Source organism: Lissotriton helveticus, chromosome 5_1 (assembly GCF_964261635.1).
Source record: "Lissotriton helveticus chromosome 5_1, aLisHel1.1, whole genome shotgun sequence".
NCBI lineage: Eukaryota > Metazoa > Chordata > Amphibia > Caudata > Salamandridae > Lissotriton > Lissotriton helveticus.
The window spans coordinates 963668085-963681472 of NC_136065.1; the positions used below are offsets into that span (position 1 = coordinate 963668085).

Consider the following 13388-nt stretch of genomic DNA (forward strand, 5'->3'; position numbering starts at 1 on the left):
AAGTGCACTGAGAAGTCCTCCCCACTAGGAAGCGAGCTCATGGGTTTCGAGATGGGGTTGGAAGAGTGGTTACCTAGTACCTTGATGATTTCAAAGGGCTCCTTAGGTCGATTTTTAGCGCTGTCTAGCTGAGCCCTGAAATGGTCGGTTTTAGCAATGCAGATGTTTTTGTTCTAAGTACTTCTCACCTTCTTTGGCTGAAAGAGGCTAGTGGTGGAGGGCGAGTTTCGCCAACGCCTCTCTGAGAGCCTACGGTTGCGATGTTCATCATTTAGGGCACCATTAAACCAAGGTTTGGATTGTTTGACTGAAATCCTTTTGAGTTGCCTCGGCGCAATAGTGTCGAAAATATTAGCCACAGAGCTAATGCAGTGATCAGAAAGATCAACCAGGTTGGTCATGTAAGTCGGTGGCTGAAGCTTATTCTTGGTGATGGAAGTTAGAACATTAATGTCGCTGTCTCTCAGATTGCGAGTCAGTAATATAATATGTAATACTACATTACTGTAATGAATATGAATATGTAATAAAAATGTAATAATGTATTGACCATCATGTCTCAGGAGGCACCAAAAGTAAGATCTGGGCTAAAGATTTTAACCGACATGTCAGCAACAGCTTTCTTTCAGGATTTGTGGTGACTCACATTATTAACAATTGGGAATTGACTTCCCAAGATTTTCATCACAGGATCTCAGTGAATGAGATGATCAAGGACGTACTCAGATGGCGGCTATACAAAAAGATGTTCCTCTCTCTCACTACTTCAGCTTGGACAGTGATAACTATGGATGCCAGCGATCAAGGAAGGAGAGTCTGAATGGGTGATCAAACAAGGTAGGGAAGATAGTTGCATCACCAAGGAATATGTTCCTCCAGCTAGACGTGATTTGTCAGGCTTTGCTGGGATTCGCTCTTCTAGGGGTGGGGAATGTAGTTCTAATTTTAACAGACAACATGCTGTTTAAATCAATATAAACACATGGGGGCTCATTATCTATGCAAGTTCTTGACTTTAACATTACATTTGGGCAGAGGAAGTCCTGTTATCCCTTTCGACAATTCACATTCAGAGGATTCTGGAGGGAATGAGTTGCAGACAATCTGAGCAGGAAGATTAACTCGCCTCAGGGCTGTTGCCTACAAGTATTTGTTCACAATTGTGTGTCAAAAGTGGGGCAAACTGGTAGTGGATACGATTACCAGTCAAAACATCCCTTTTGCAATTATTGCTCGATCAATACTGAGGAATACATGCTTTTCTTGCTCATGGCTTTGGGGTTTTCTCTTTGCTTTTCCCTCATACCCAGTATTTGATTGCTGAGGCATAGCTCCACGCTTCTTGGTATCCTTTCCTGACCGTAATGAAGACTTCTCCCGAAGTGCTGTTTCCAATTTTCACTAATTCCACTACTCTGAATCCAAATGTATTCCATCCCTACCTCCCTTTTGGTTTTAGGCACTTGGACAACTTAATGGATTGGTGGAGTATTTGTTTTTTTATTTTTTAGTGAGAGCATCTAGAGGGTGTGCTGGAGGGAGGCAGTCCTGTAATCCATGTGATTAGGGCGGGTTAATCAGTCGTGATTCGCGACTGGATCTGGAAGTTGGAAATGCCTGTCTGAACATGTGAAACACACCTCATGGGTAACAAATCAATTAAAGAAATCTTGACTCACAGTTTGGAATTACCAGTAAATAATTAAACATTACACTGAATGTATTCTAAGAACTGAAGCATGGCAGGAGCTGAGGCTAAAATAAGATAAACCCGTTTCCATTGTGTACCCGGTGCATGTTTCACAATCGCATTTGAAACTGATGTTATCACCTAGGTAGAAAGTTCCAATTATTTTTTCAACTGACCGGGTTTCTCTTGTATAAGCTTGCATGCTGTCAGAAAAAACATGATGCCTCTTAAAAAGATCCTGTCACAGGTCCTTGAAAGTCCTGGAATAAATACTGTGACCGACCATTGCTAAACATATCAGATATTCTTAGAACAGGACCAAAAGTAATGATGCAGCAACTTAAAAGGGCAACTTGATGTGAAGTTCCGACCATAGGTCTCGATTTATGCATAGTTTCCACAGGAAATCCTGCCCTGAGCTGCACTCTTATCCTTACTGAAAACAGTTTCCTGTCATGAGGACAGCTGTGCGGCATGACCCTGTCTGAGAGAGTGCGTGGCTAACTTTACGCTTCGGTGGAAGGACATCTTTTAATGTTACAAGTGTGAGAAAAAAAATTCACTTGAATTGGAAAGCTGCAGAGAATGTGGAAATTATCTTTTGGAATATTAGAAACAGGTTCTGTACTGGACTTGTAGTCCTACGTTTATTACTACGTTCCAGAGGCAGCAATACTATAAGACAAGGTGAGACCCCTACCTTATGGTGCCGGAAGTAACAGTCACCAGACTGCAGCTGGAAGTATTCACCGTCTCAGGAGTTTTTTAAAGTGGTGCTGAAAATCATAGCATTGGTTCTGACACTTAGCAGAGTGTCTCACAGGGGCGTAGCAAGGGGATGGCGGCCTCCACCGCTCCTCTAAGCCCGCTGCGGGAATCACCAGCAGCACCCCCTCGCTAATATTCTTGAGGCCGGACACAATTTGTGACCCATTGGGCATAGCTGTCACTTCCAGGGATGGTGGCCTGCTGTGGTCAGCAGACCACCAGGTCTGTGACTGTTTTTTAAATAAAGTATTTTAAAACAAATTAAGCCCTGATGATTTTAAAAAATGAAAATTAAAAGATTTATTTTCATTTTTTCATCGTGGGCAGTAGTCCGTGGGATCATTGACTGAAAAAATGCTGGCTCCCCCATTCACAAAGGGGAAGGGATCCCTCGGAGATCGCCTTCCCATTTCCGAATGGCTTACCACCAATTTAAAATTGGTGGTAAACGGTGAATGTTTTGAGGCTGCATTCATGGTCGCAAAACATTCCCACATACCAGTGTGACTCGCTATTAGGAAGGGACACCATTGGCACACTCCTTCCTAATAACGACTCGCAAACCCTATTTTGTGAGTCAGTAATAGGTTACTGACTCGCAAAATAGGGTTGGTACATTTGAAAATGCATTTTACTGGGCACAAACAGCCCAATGGGACAGTTGGGACCGGCAAAATTCGTTGTACATCTGGCACCAAGTGATTTGCCCTGAATCACAGGATGTTGAGCCAACACAGAGACTCTAACCTGGTTCCCCAGTTCCAAAGTCAGCAGATCTGGCTGTTTTCACATAGAGCTTGCAGTGTCACTATAGTCTTGTGCAACAATACGCAAGATATTATCCTTGGAAGGGTGAAGTACTCAAATGACCTCTTTGTGTTTGGATCTTGAGACGTGTAAGCAGGGCACAAGTCCTCAAAAAAGAAGTGGGGGGACGCTGACGTCACGACAGGAAGTGACATCACAAAAGGTGGCTTGCACCATCAGACTCATTGCCTCCCCTTCGCTCACCCCTTAGATGCGATTGCATCAGAGAAGCCAGCGCGTTAGCAGCGTTCTGAATGAGCTCCGATCTCGCCCCAGAGAGGCCAAAGATTGAATGTGTGGCTCCAATTGCTCCAGTTATCGAGCTCCCGGTAAAATAAGTGGGGGGACGCCGTCCACCCACGTGGTACCCCGACTCGAGCCCTGCGTGTAAGTCACGCAGATAGCAGCAATGAGCGCTTAATTCGATCACCCTCCAGGTCGGCTCAGTAAAGGTCCACCTTTAAAACAACTGCGACCCTCCCCAAGCAGATCGCAGTGATTCAGGGGAAAAAAATTAGAACATACATATGGAAAGTGGATTTTTCTAAATCTGGAGGCAGCTTTTGAGATCTGCCTGTGGCTTTACCGTATGCAAAGTCTGCGCTCTATTTATGACGTTTTCGTTGACACGACGACACACTATTTCTAGTCAGCCTCTGTCAGCATAGGAACGAACTAACTTTATTTCCGTACTAAACCAAAACCACATGAGGACAGCTTTGGATAACTGAACCCATAAATGGGCTCCTCACATCCATTCCCTCTCTACACTAGCTCCTCCTCCACTATGAGAAATCTTCCCTAGATGTCTGTTTTTAGCCCGACTACGTCATCTTGGCGCTTTTATTGCATTTTTTAAAGGCACAGAAATAACAGCCCTGTAAAGTTGCTTTAAGCTTCTATGTTCACACACGTCGTAACGCTGCAAAAAAGTAAACAAAAGTTGGTGATGATTGCAAAGCTTTGTGTTAAAAACGAAGGCACGTTGCTTGTAAGTGTGTACCCCTCCAACTATCTCTGAAGTTCAAAACACACCAAGGCTTCCGGAATTATGCACGTGCTGCTTCCAGCACTTCAGTAATGATAGGAGCTGATGTAAGGCTGTTCTGGGGGGTCTCTGTGCGATGTGGGAGTCTCGTGATGTGTGCAAAGCAACGCCAAGCGCAATACATCAGAAAGTTGCAAAACAATGTTTACACATCTGTGTCAAGGAATTATCTTAGAAGCATCTCGAGCCTTGGCGAAACGAGGCTTCCCACCTCTTTCTTCTACCTCCAGGATAGCGTGTTGCTAGGGTAGGATCCGGTTTCAGTTGCAGCGCGCAGTTTAGAGAGATAACCGTCATTTACACTACAGGCTCCTAGGAACAGGGTGTGCTGCTTGCTACCTCCTGACAAAACGGCTGTACTTGGTAACATGAATTTCAAAGCAAATGCAAGGAATGCTGCTTTACTAGAGAAAGCAAAGGGCAAGGACGATAGACTTAAAACAAAAAAGTACAGTGTTAAATAAGTGATTGCCATGTGAATAAAGAAACAAATAAATGCATACAATAATTTGAGGGATCACGTTTTTTTTTCTCAGGAGGAGATTGCTAGCACTGACGAATCCTGGGGAACCAGATACCAAAACTACCTAGTTTTAATTTAACCTTATGCCTCTTTCTTCCACGTCTACATTTCCTACTGCTTTATTTTATTCTGCAGTTCTTTTCATCTGTGCTTTCTCCCCTTGTCACAGTTTTTCTATCTTTCTCTTTTTTCCCCTTTTCGGTCTTCCTCGCTCCTGCCCTGGGTCAATGTCTGATGAAGGAAAAATACGCCCCAATCCTCAACAAGCACTGGCAAAGCCAATAGTTATCACCTATGCGAGAGCTATTGGCTTTACCAAAGTGTTTTAGTTATGTTGTCCACCAGGGTGGCTGTGGTTCAGCTTGTCGGAAAGTTGGTGGCATACAGAGTGGAGTGGGGTGGAGTGTCGTAGTGTGGGATATCGTAGATTGGAGTGTCAAAGTGGCATTGAGGGAATGGCACAGAATGGAGTATAGTGTTATAGAGTAGAGTGAAGTAGATTGACGTGGAGTGGCATAGAGTGAAGCAGGGTGTTGTAGGGTGGAATAGAGTAGAGGGTTAGAGTGGAGTGTTGTAGAGTGGAGAGTCAGCGGTTGGAATATCATCACATGGAATGTCATCGGGTGAAGTGTCACAGAGTGGCATATTCTAGAGTGGAGTGTTGCAGAGTGGAGTGGCATAGTGTGGAGTGGCATAGTGTGGAATGGCGTGGCATAGAGTATCGTGGAGTGGCATGTTGTTGGGCGTTATGGCATTGACAGTAGTGGAGTGGGTAGAGTGAAGGGTAGATGGGCATAGAGTTGAGGTAATAGAGAAGAGGGCAGTGCCTGTAGAGTGGAGAGGTGTGTAGTGGCGTGGTATGAGGTGGCATAAAGTGACATTGAGGGTTGTGGAGGGAGTGGAGTGGGAGAGTGGAGAGGTGTGCAGTGGAGTACAGCCGTACAGTGTAGTGACGTAGATGGGAATAGAGTGTTGTGGAGTGGCATAGAGTGGCATGGCATGGAGTGGCGTAGAGTGGAGTACAGTGCTGTGGAGTGGTGTCAAGTGGCATGAAGTGACATAGAGGGAGCTGTGTACAGGGGATTAAAGTGTTGTGGCCAATAGTGGCTGGTGTCTGCTCTGAGTGGCAGGGCGAGGGGAAGGGAGGGAGCGGGAGACTAACGACAACAAAATAAAAAAATAAATAACTTACCTGACGGTCCTGCCACACCACTGCACTGCTGTTCTTCTCCTTCTCCTCTTCGCCAGCACAGACTCCAAGAATCCCCTGAAGCCAATCCTGAAGCTGCTCTCATTCATGAGAGCAGCATCAGCATTGGCCGGAGAACCTTCGATTTGCACTCTCAGGGAGACTGGGAGCCTTTGACTGTTGTCTCCAAACCAGCAATGCAGCTGGGGTTGGAGAGACAGCTGGCCAAACTGTCATGTGCACTGAATCACAGTGTTCACCACTCTCTCTCTGTGACTGCTCCCTCCCCCATACCGATGGCCTGGCCCAACACTCAACCAGGGGGGAAAAATATAATGATAATCCAATTTTTAAATCATTTTATTTTTCAACTTTTGCAGCTGCTGGCGGGGCGAGGGGGCCCTCCGCCATAGCAGCGGAGCTGCCGCTGGTTGTGGCGTAGAGTGGAGGGGAGTACAGTGGAGTTGCGTAGAGTGGAGAAGAGTGGTGTAGATTGTCAGAGTGGAAGGTAGTATAGTAAAGTGACGTAGAGTGAACTGCCAGGGAGTGGCATTGAGGGAGTTGCATAGATTGAAGTAGTGTCATAGATTGGAGTGGAGGGTCAGAATGGAGCGTCGTTGAGAGGAGTGTCATCAAGTGGAATGTCACTAAGTGGAGTGTTGCAGAGTGGAGGGTCGTAGAGTGGAGTGTCCTAGAGTGGAGTGTCATAGAGTGGAGTAGAGTAGAGTGGCACAGATTATCATAGAGTGGAGTGGCGTATGTTGAGTAGAGCGGAGTAGTGTGTCATAGAGTAGAGTGGTGTGGTGTTGCGTAGAGTGTCGTAGACTGGAGTACTGCGTGGTAGAGTGGCATAGAGTACAGTGTTGTGGAGTGGCATAGAGAGGAGTAGTGTTGTAAAGTAGAGTGTTGCAGAGTGTCATAGAGTGTATAGGTGTGGTGTGGTCAAAGTTTGACCCTGGGCTGCCTCATGTCTATTCAGGTTAAATACCCAGTTATTTTGACCAGACAAGAATTGTGTCCTGACCCAGATTGTGCGCCTCATTAGGAGTGCACTAGGGGCACAAAAGAGGACTCAAACAGAAGCCTACTCCTTTCAGCCCACAGCACTAGGACGAACAGAAGGCACAAGCAGCAAGATACCCAGCGCAAAGGATAAGACTACATAGCTAATACACCAACACTCAGTCTCTGGTGCCTGGGTATCACCAAAATTCTCCATGATCAAGGCACTTGGAGAAATAACAACAAAGAAAAACTCTAAGAAACAAAGTTCCAGAGAGAGAAAGATTGGATGTGTTTTTCAAGGGAACAGAGAGAAGGGGGATAGTGAGGTGATTAAAAATGGGGTGAGCTCTTGAATTCAAATAAATGTCTACGTCTTTACTTCGATAAACGTAACTAAAGAATGCAGGAAGGGTGGTGGGTGAGGGACACGCACATATCTGAGAATGTAGAGAGAATATGTGAACACACTGCACTTTCTCAGCTACGGAAAGAGATGCACATATTTATTTTCATTGCATATATGAGAGAGTGCACATAGATGCAGAGATGTTTGCATGTTGTCATACAGAGGCTACTTAACATATATGTTACACTGTTTATCAAAAGTGTCAAGAATTGTATTGTTAGCGCCTGTCATTCAACATTTCTGGGAATGGCCTTTGGAAGGATTTGATAGAAGGCTAGTGTTTGAGAACAGATGCATCTTTGTGGATGGATGTGAAAGTGAAGGTGATGACCAGCACTACAATCTGCAGTACAAACACACAATACCAGTACAAATAATGTTACAGAGGAAGCCCACACATGGATGGATTGTGATGCTGTTTGTTGGTAGATCCTCCGTAGCATAGGAAGCATCACATTGCTCTTGAGTAAAGGGTTTTGTATGGGCAGCGGCTCCCTGTAGTTCAGCTACCCTGGCAATGATATGCTCGGGCATGAGGATGGGTACAGTAGCCAGAGAGGGAAAAGAGCCTCAATGAGTGTTGGAAATAATGCATCTAGTAGAAGAGTGGGCAGGGGCACGCTTGTGTGAGATGAGTAATAGTTTGACCAGGGAAGAGATGGGGAGCAGCTGACCTGACTCGGGAGACGTTCATGAGCTGCAACAGGAGAGGCCTAAAAGTTAAGGTCCTTGACTTAGGAGTCCTAGAAGTACATGCTCTGTAGTCACACAGGCTGATTGATTTAAACGTACACACCCAAATTATGGGTAGATGTAGAAAACAATATTCATCAGAGTCACAAGGTATAGGTGTTTGCACCATTTAATAATTCCTTTATGCTATAATCAGGCAAAAGGCAGTCCTTGCCAGTCTAGTAACGTACTTAAATATTGGAACTGTAAGACAGAGTGCGGCAAAGCAGTGTGGCGCAGGGACGTGTTACTTGCTTGGAGTCCTCTGTGTGCTGGGAGCATCAGGAGAGGTGAGAACAGTGCACAACTGCGCTACGCACCATCAGGAGCGGCTAATGCTGCCAGGTAGGATGTGGGGCGTTGTAAGGTGCCTCTTGGAAAGGAAAAAGCGAAGGGAGGTCCATCTGGGTTCAGGTTTGAAATGGGAGTGATAGTGGAAACATCTCTGAGGTTCTGAAGATGACTTGAGGGATAGAACCAGCCTGTAATTCCATCAGCTACAGGGGTGACCAGTGTTGCTGGGAGTGGATAATAGATAGGCCAGCTCATTGACAGATGCTGAGGAGGAAATACTTCAGGGGAGTAGCATAGCAGTTCACTGGGCCTCAAGAGGAAAATGCACATGGAGGGCTCGGAGGGGGGGGGGTCATCTGTGGAAGGGTAACAAACAGGAAAGTGTAGAAGTACAATGCAAAGGGTGGAGAATTAAAGTATATTTTCTGTTCCACAGTTACTGTGGGTAAAGGAATAAGTTGGATGACTAGACCTTAAGATGCAGTGGGGGAGAGGATGGGGCAATTAGATGTAACCACTGAATCAAGAGGCATGTATTGTTAAAACTAATGAGTCTTCATACAGGGAGGGCAGCCCGGGGCTGCCCATGTTTCCAGTTAATTATATTGCTGTAGAGCTAAATGGCATGACTCATTACAACTTTAAACATAACCCTCAGAAAACCTAATCGGCAACCTTAGAACAGTTTTTTAGGTCGAGCCTGGGCAGCGCATGCGCTGCTGTGCGAGGCATGTTGTATTCGAGTATGGACTTGAAGCTCCACCCACTCCCCGCCCATATTTTTCATTGGCTTGTGTCATTGTCCTTTGTAAATGCTGTTAATAGGCATGTTAGTTCCTCCTTAGTACCGCCTTGCCTTCATTTGTAACCTCCCATGAGGACTGGCCCTTTTACTTCTGTTGTAACACGAATGTCTTATTTAGTCTGTAAAAACAACAATTGATGGACAGAATGCAGAACAATGTCATACATTCACCCCAGTACAGAGATCTGGGCCTAAATCCATCCATGTCTGAACTGGGGTGGCAGAGTGGGCTAAAGAACAGTGATGGATTAAACCCAGATCTGTTGACTGGGTGTGAGTGTTTGATTGGTTCAGATGCTCCGTCCATCACCACCCACTTTTGTACCGCTTTGTTCGCCATAAGTTGGCAGGGTATGCTCAGACATGAGTCCTTGCTCACTTTGCCACTGGATTCAAGCAAGCCTGTCTGAAGACGGCTGAAATGCCAGAAACCGGTCCTAGGAAGCTTGTTTCCGGTCCAGGGAAGGCATGGCTTGGCAGTTCGGGCTGGACTGTTCCCATGAGGCACAGGGTCAGACTGATTTGCATATGGCCATGTCTGAACTGGGGTGGCAGAGTGGGCTAAAGAACGGTGATGGATTAAACCCAGATCTGTTGACTGGGTGTGAGTGTTTGATTGGTTCAGATGCTCCGTCCATCACCACCCACTTTTGTACCGCTTTGTTCGCCATAATTTGGCAGGGTATGCTCAGACGTGAGTCCCTTGCTCACTTTGCCACTGGATTCAAGCAAGCCTGGCTGAAGACAGCTGAAATGCCAGAAACCGGTCCTAGGAAGCTTGTTTCCGGTCCAGGGAAGGCATGGCTTGGCAGTTCGGGCTGGACTGTTCCCATGAGGCACAGGGTCAGACTGATTTGCATATGGCCATGCCTGAACTGGGGTGGCAGAGTGGGCTAAAGAACGGTGATGGATTAAACCCAGATCTGTTGACTGGGTGTGAGTGTTTGGTTCAGATGCTCCGTCCATCACCACCCACTTTTGTACCGCTTTGTTCGCCATAAGTTGGCAGGGTATGCTCAGACGTGAGTCCCTTGCTCACTTTGCCACTGGATTCAAGCAAGCCTGGCTGAAGACGGCTGAAATGCCAGAAACCGGTCCTAGGAAGCTTGTAACGGTCCAGCCCGAACTGCCAAGCCATGCCTTCCCTGGACCAGAAACAAGCATCCTGGGGTGACGAAGTGAGCTAAAGAAGGATGATGGATTCAACCCAGATCTGTGACTGAGGGTGAGTGTCTGAAAACTTTCAGCGCTCCGTCCATCATCTCCTTGTGTTTGCATTGTCATTGTCGTATATTGCTGCCTTAGCTCGGGAATGAATACACAGGAGCCAGGTACCGGTTCACATCTCTTTATTTCTATGTGTGCTCTGGGTGCCTCTTGCGTCCGTCCTCTTCCTCGTCCTGATGTTGAGTGTCCCCTTCCTGTCCGCCCACAGGAAGTCGTGTCCAGTGACCTGCACGCTGCCCCATGGCCCACAGGGTCCTAGTGCCCTGGGATGGTGGTCAAGTCACCACATCTCCCCCTTTGTTGCAAACGGAATGTCTTTGTCCCATGTGCAAATCCTTGGCCTAGTGGAAGAGAGAGAGAGAGAGAGAGAGAGAGAGAGAGAGAGAGAGAGAGAGAGAGAGAGAGAGAGAGAGAGAGAGAGAGAGAGAGAGAGAGAGAGAGAGAGAGAGAGAAAGAGAGAAAGAAAGAAAGAAGTCTCTACATTTCTTCCAGTAGCCTTCTCGTCTTCTTGCACTCCCTTTTTGGTCTTTGTCCTCTGCTCTGTTCTGGTCCTTCGTTTTCCTCTTTTGTTAGTACTGTTCTCCCTTTTTGGTCTTTGTTCTTGTTCACTGTCTTCAGTTGTTGTTGCACGTTCTTCTTCCTCCACTTTCAATTCCTTGAAGTGGGAGCTGTTCCTTGTTATTTTCCTGTTGTCTGAAGCTGCAGTCACCATTGACCCCTTCACATCAGTCACAACCAGCGGGTCTCTTGAGAATGGACTGTCCGACTTCCTTTGTTGTTTCTGTCGCACTACCACCAGATCCCCTTCAGCCAGCTGGTGTTCTGTTGCATTTCTCCTTTTGTCGGCATATTCTTTCATTTTTTGTTTTGCTTTGTGATCTCTGGCCGCAATGTCACTTCTGGTCGTGTTTTCCGTTACCTCTATCTGAGGTAACCTTGTTCTGCTCGATCTCCCCAGCACCAGCTCTGCCGGGCACTTGCCGGTGGAGCTATGAGGGGTGTTCCTGTAGTCTCTGAGTACTTGACAGAGCGCTTGTCCAATAGATATTTGCGTCAACTTCGCCCGCATGATGGCTTTCTTTATTGTCCCCATGAATCGTTCTGCCATTCCATTGGCCTGTGGCCACAGGGGAGTTATTTTCCGATGTTTTATCCCCAGGTAGTCCAGGAATCTGCGGAATTCCTCTCCCGAGAATGGAGGACCGTTGTCCGTTTTCAGTGTCTGCGGGGAGCCCCAGGCGGCAAATATGTCATCTAGCACTGGTAGCGTAGCACTTGCCGACGTCGACGATACTTCTCTTACTATTGGAAACCTCGAGAATTCGTCAATGACCACTAGTAGGTATTTTCCATTCTCTAGTGGCCCATAGAAGTCTGTTGCCAGCTCTGTCCATACTGCCGGTGGCAGTTCCGACATTTTTAGTGGTGTCTGTTTGGCGGGAGGTCCTGTTACTTGACAGGTGTGGCAGTGTGCTATCTCTTCCTCTACCATGTTGTCCAAACCCGGGAACCAGACTTTTTCTCTCAGCATCTTCTTTGTCGCCACAATGCCTCGATGCGACTCATGTGCTAGTTCAACTGTTCTCTTTCTGAGCCGACGTGGTATTACAATTCTGGAGCCCCTCATTAATATTCCTTTCTCTGTTTCCGACAGTTCTTCGCTTATCTTTTTGAAAGCCAGCATTTCCTCTTTATTGACTCCTTTCTCTGTGATGGTGTTGCTGTTGATGTGTCTCCACCTCTGCTGCCGTACCACCACTCCAACGGCTTGCAGTGTCGGGTCTCCTTTTGTTTCTCGCTCTAGTTCTTCATTTGTTATCGATACCGGAGTGCTCTGTCTCACGATGAAGTTCAGATATTCCTCTGCCATCGTGGTGCCCCTTTTTTGATAGGGAAGCGGATGCCGTGACATGTAGTCCGCTGGATTTTGATCCTTCCCTGGTTTATGGACAATCGTGAAGTTGTAGTCCATCAACCTTATTCCCCATCGTTCAATTCTTGGCGGTATCTTTGCCTTTGGGTTTCCATAGATTGTCACTAGCGCTTGATGATCTGTTACGATCGTGAACGGTTTTCCGTATATGAACATGTGATAGTGCTCACATGCCCATACAACCGCCAAGCTCTCCTTTTCTGGTTGAGAGTATGCCCTTTCTATGTCTGACAAGCTCTTGCTTCCATACGCCACTATCTGTCGCGGCGAGTCTTTTCCTGGCTTGTGTTGGGCTAGTATCGCACCAAGGCCTACCGGGCTGGCATCCACTGTCAGTTCAGTGCAAAGTCTCGGGTCAAAGTACGCTAGGTGGTCCACTGCCATTACTGATGCCCTTATTTCTTCGAACGCCCTTTGACACTCTGTTGTCCAGTCAAAAGCTTGGCCCTGCTTCGTCAGTTCTCTCAACGGCGTACTCACTGTCGCAAAGTCTTTTATGTATCTCGCGCAGTAACTGGCGAGACCGAGGAATGAGCGCACATCAGCGACATCTTTTGGTTCTTTTGCCTTTTCAAGGGTGTCTATTTTGCCCCGATCTGGTCTCATTCCTTTCTTTGAGAAGACGTGTCCGAAGAATACTAGTTCTTCTCTGCCTAGCTCGCATTTTTTTTCGTTTACGGTCAGGCCCACCTCTACTAGCTGTGAGCACACCTCTCTCAACGCCTTATCATGTTCGTCATCACATCTGCCAAACACCAGGATATCATCACTATAGTTCAGACTGTTTTTGATCGGTCTTATTATTTGCCTTATTGTTTCCTGGAAGATCTCTGCTGCTGACGATATTCCGAAGCTTAGCCTCTTGTAGCGAAATAATCCGAGGTGCGTGGAGAAGGTTGTGATGTATCTGGACTGTTGGTCCAGCTCCAGCTGGTGGTACCCCTTGCATAGGTCGAGCTTG

General features: G+C 46.6%; 1 protein-coding gene across 2 annotated transcripts in view; it reads right to left on the reverse strand.

Annotated features, from left to right (window-relative positions):
• INPP5A (inositol polyphosphate-5-phosphatase A) overlaps positions 1-13388 on the reverse strand; it is a 1643294-nt gene that overhangs the window by 1345463 nt on the left and 284443 nt on the right. The gene's annotated exons all lie outside the window — the stretch shown is intronic.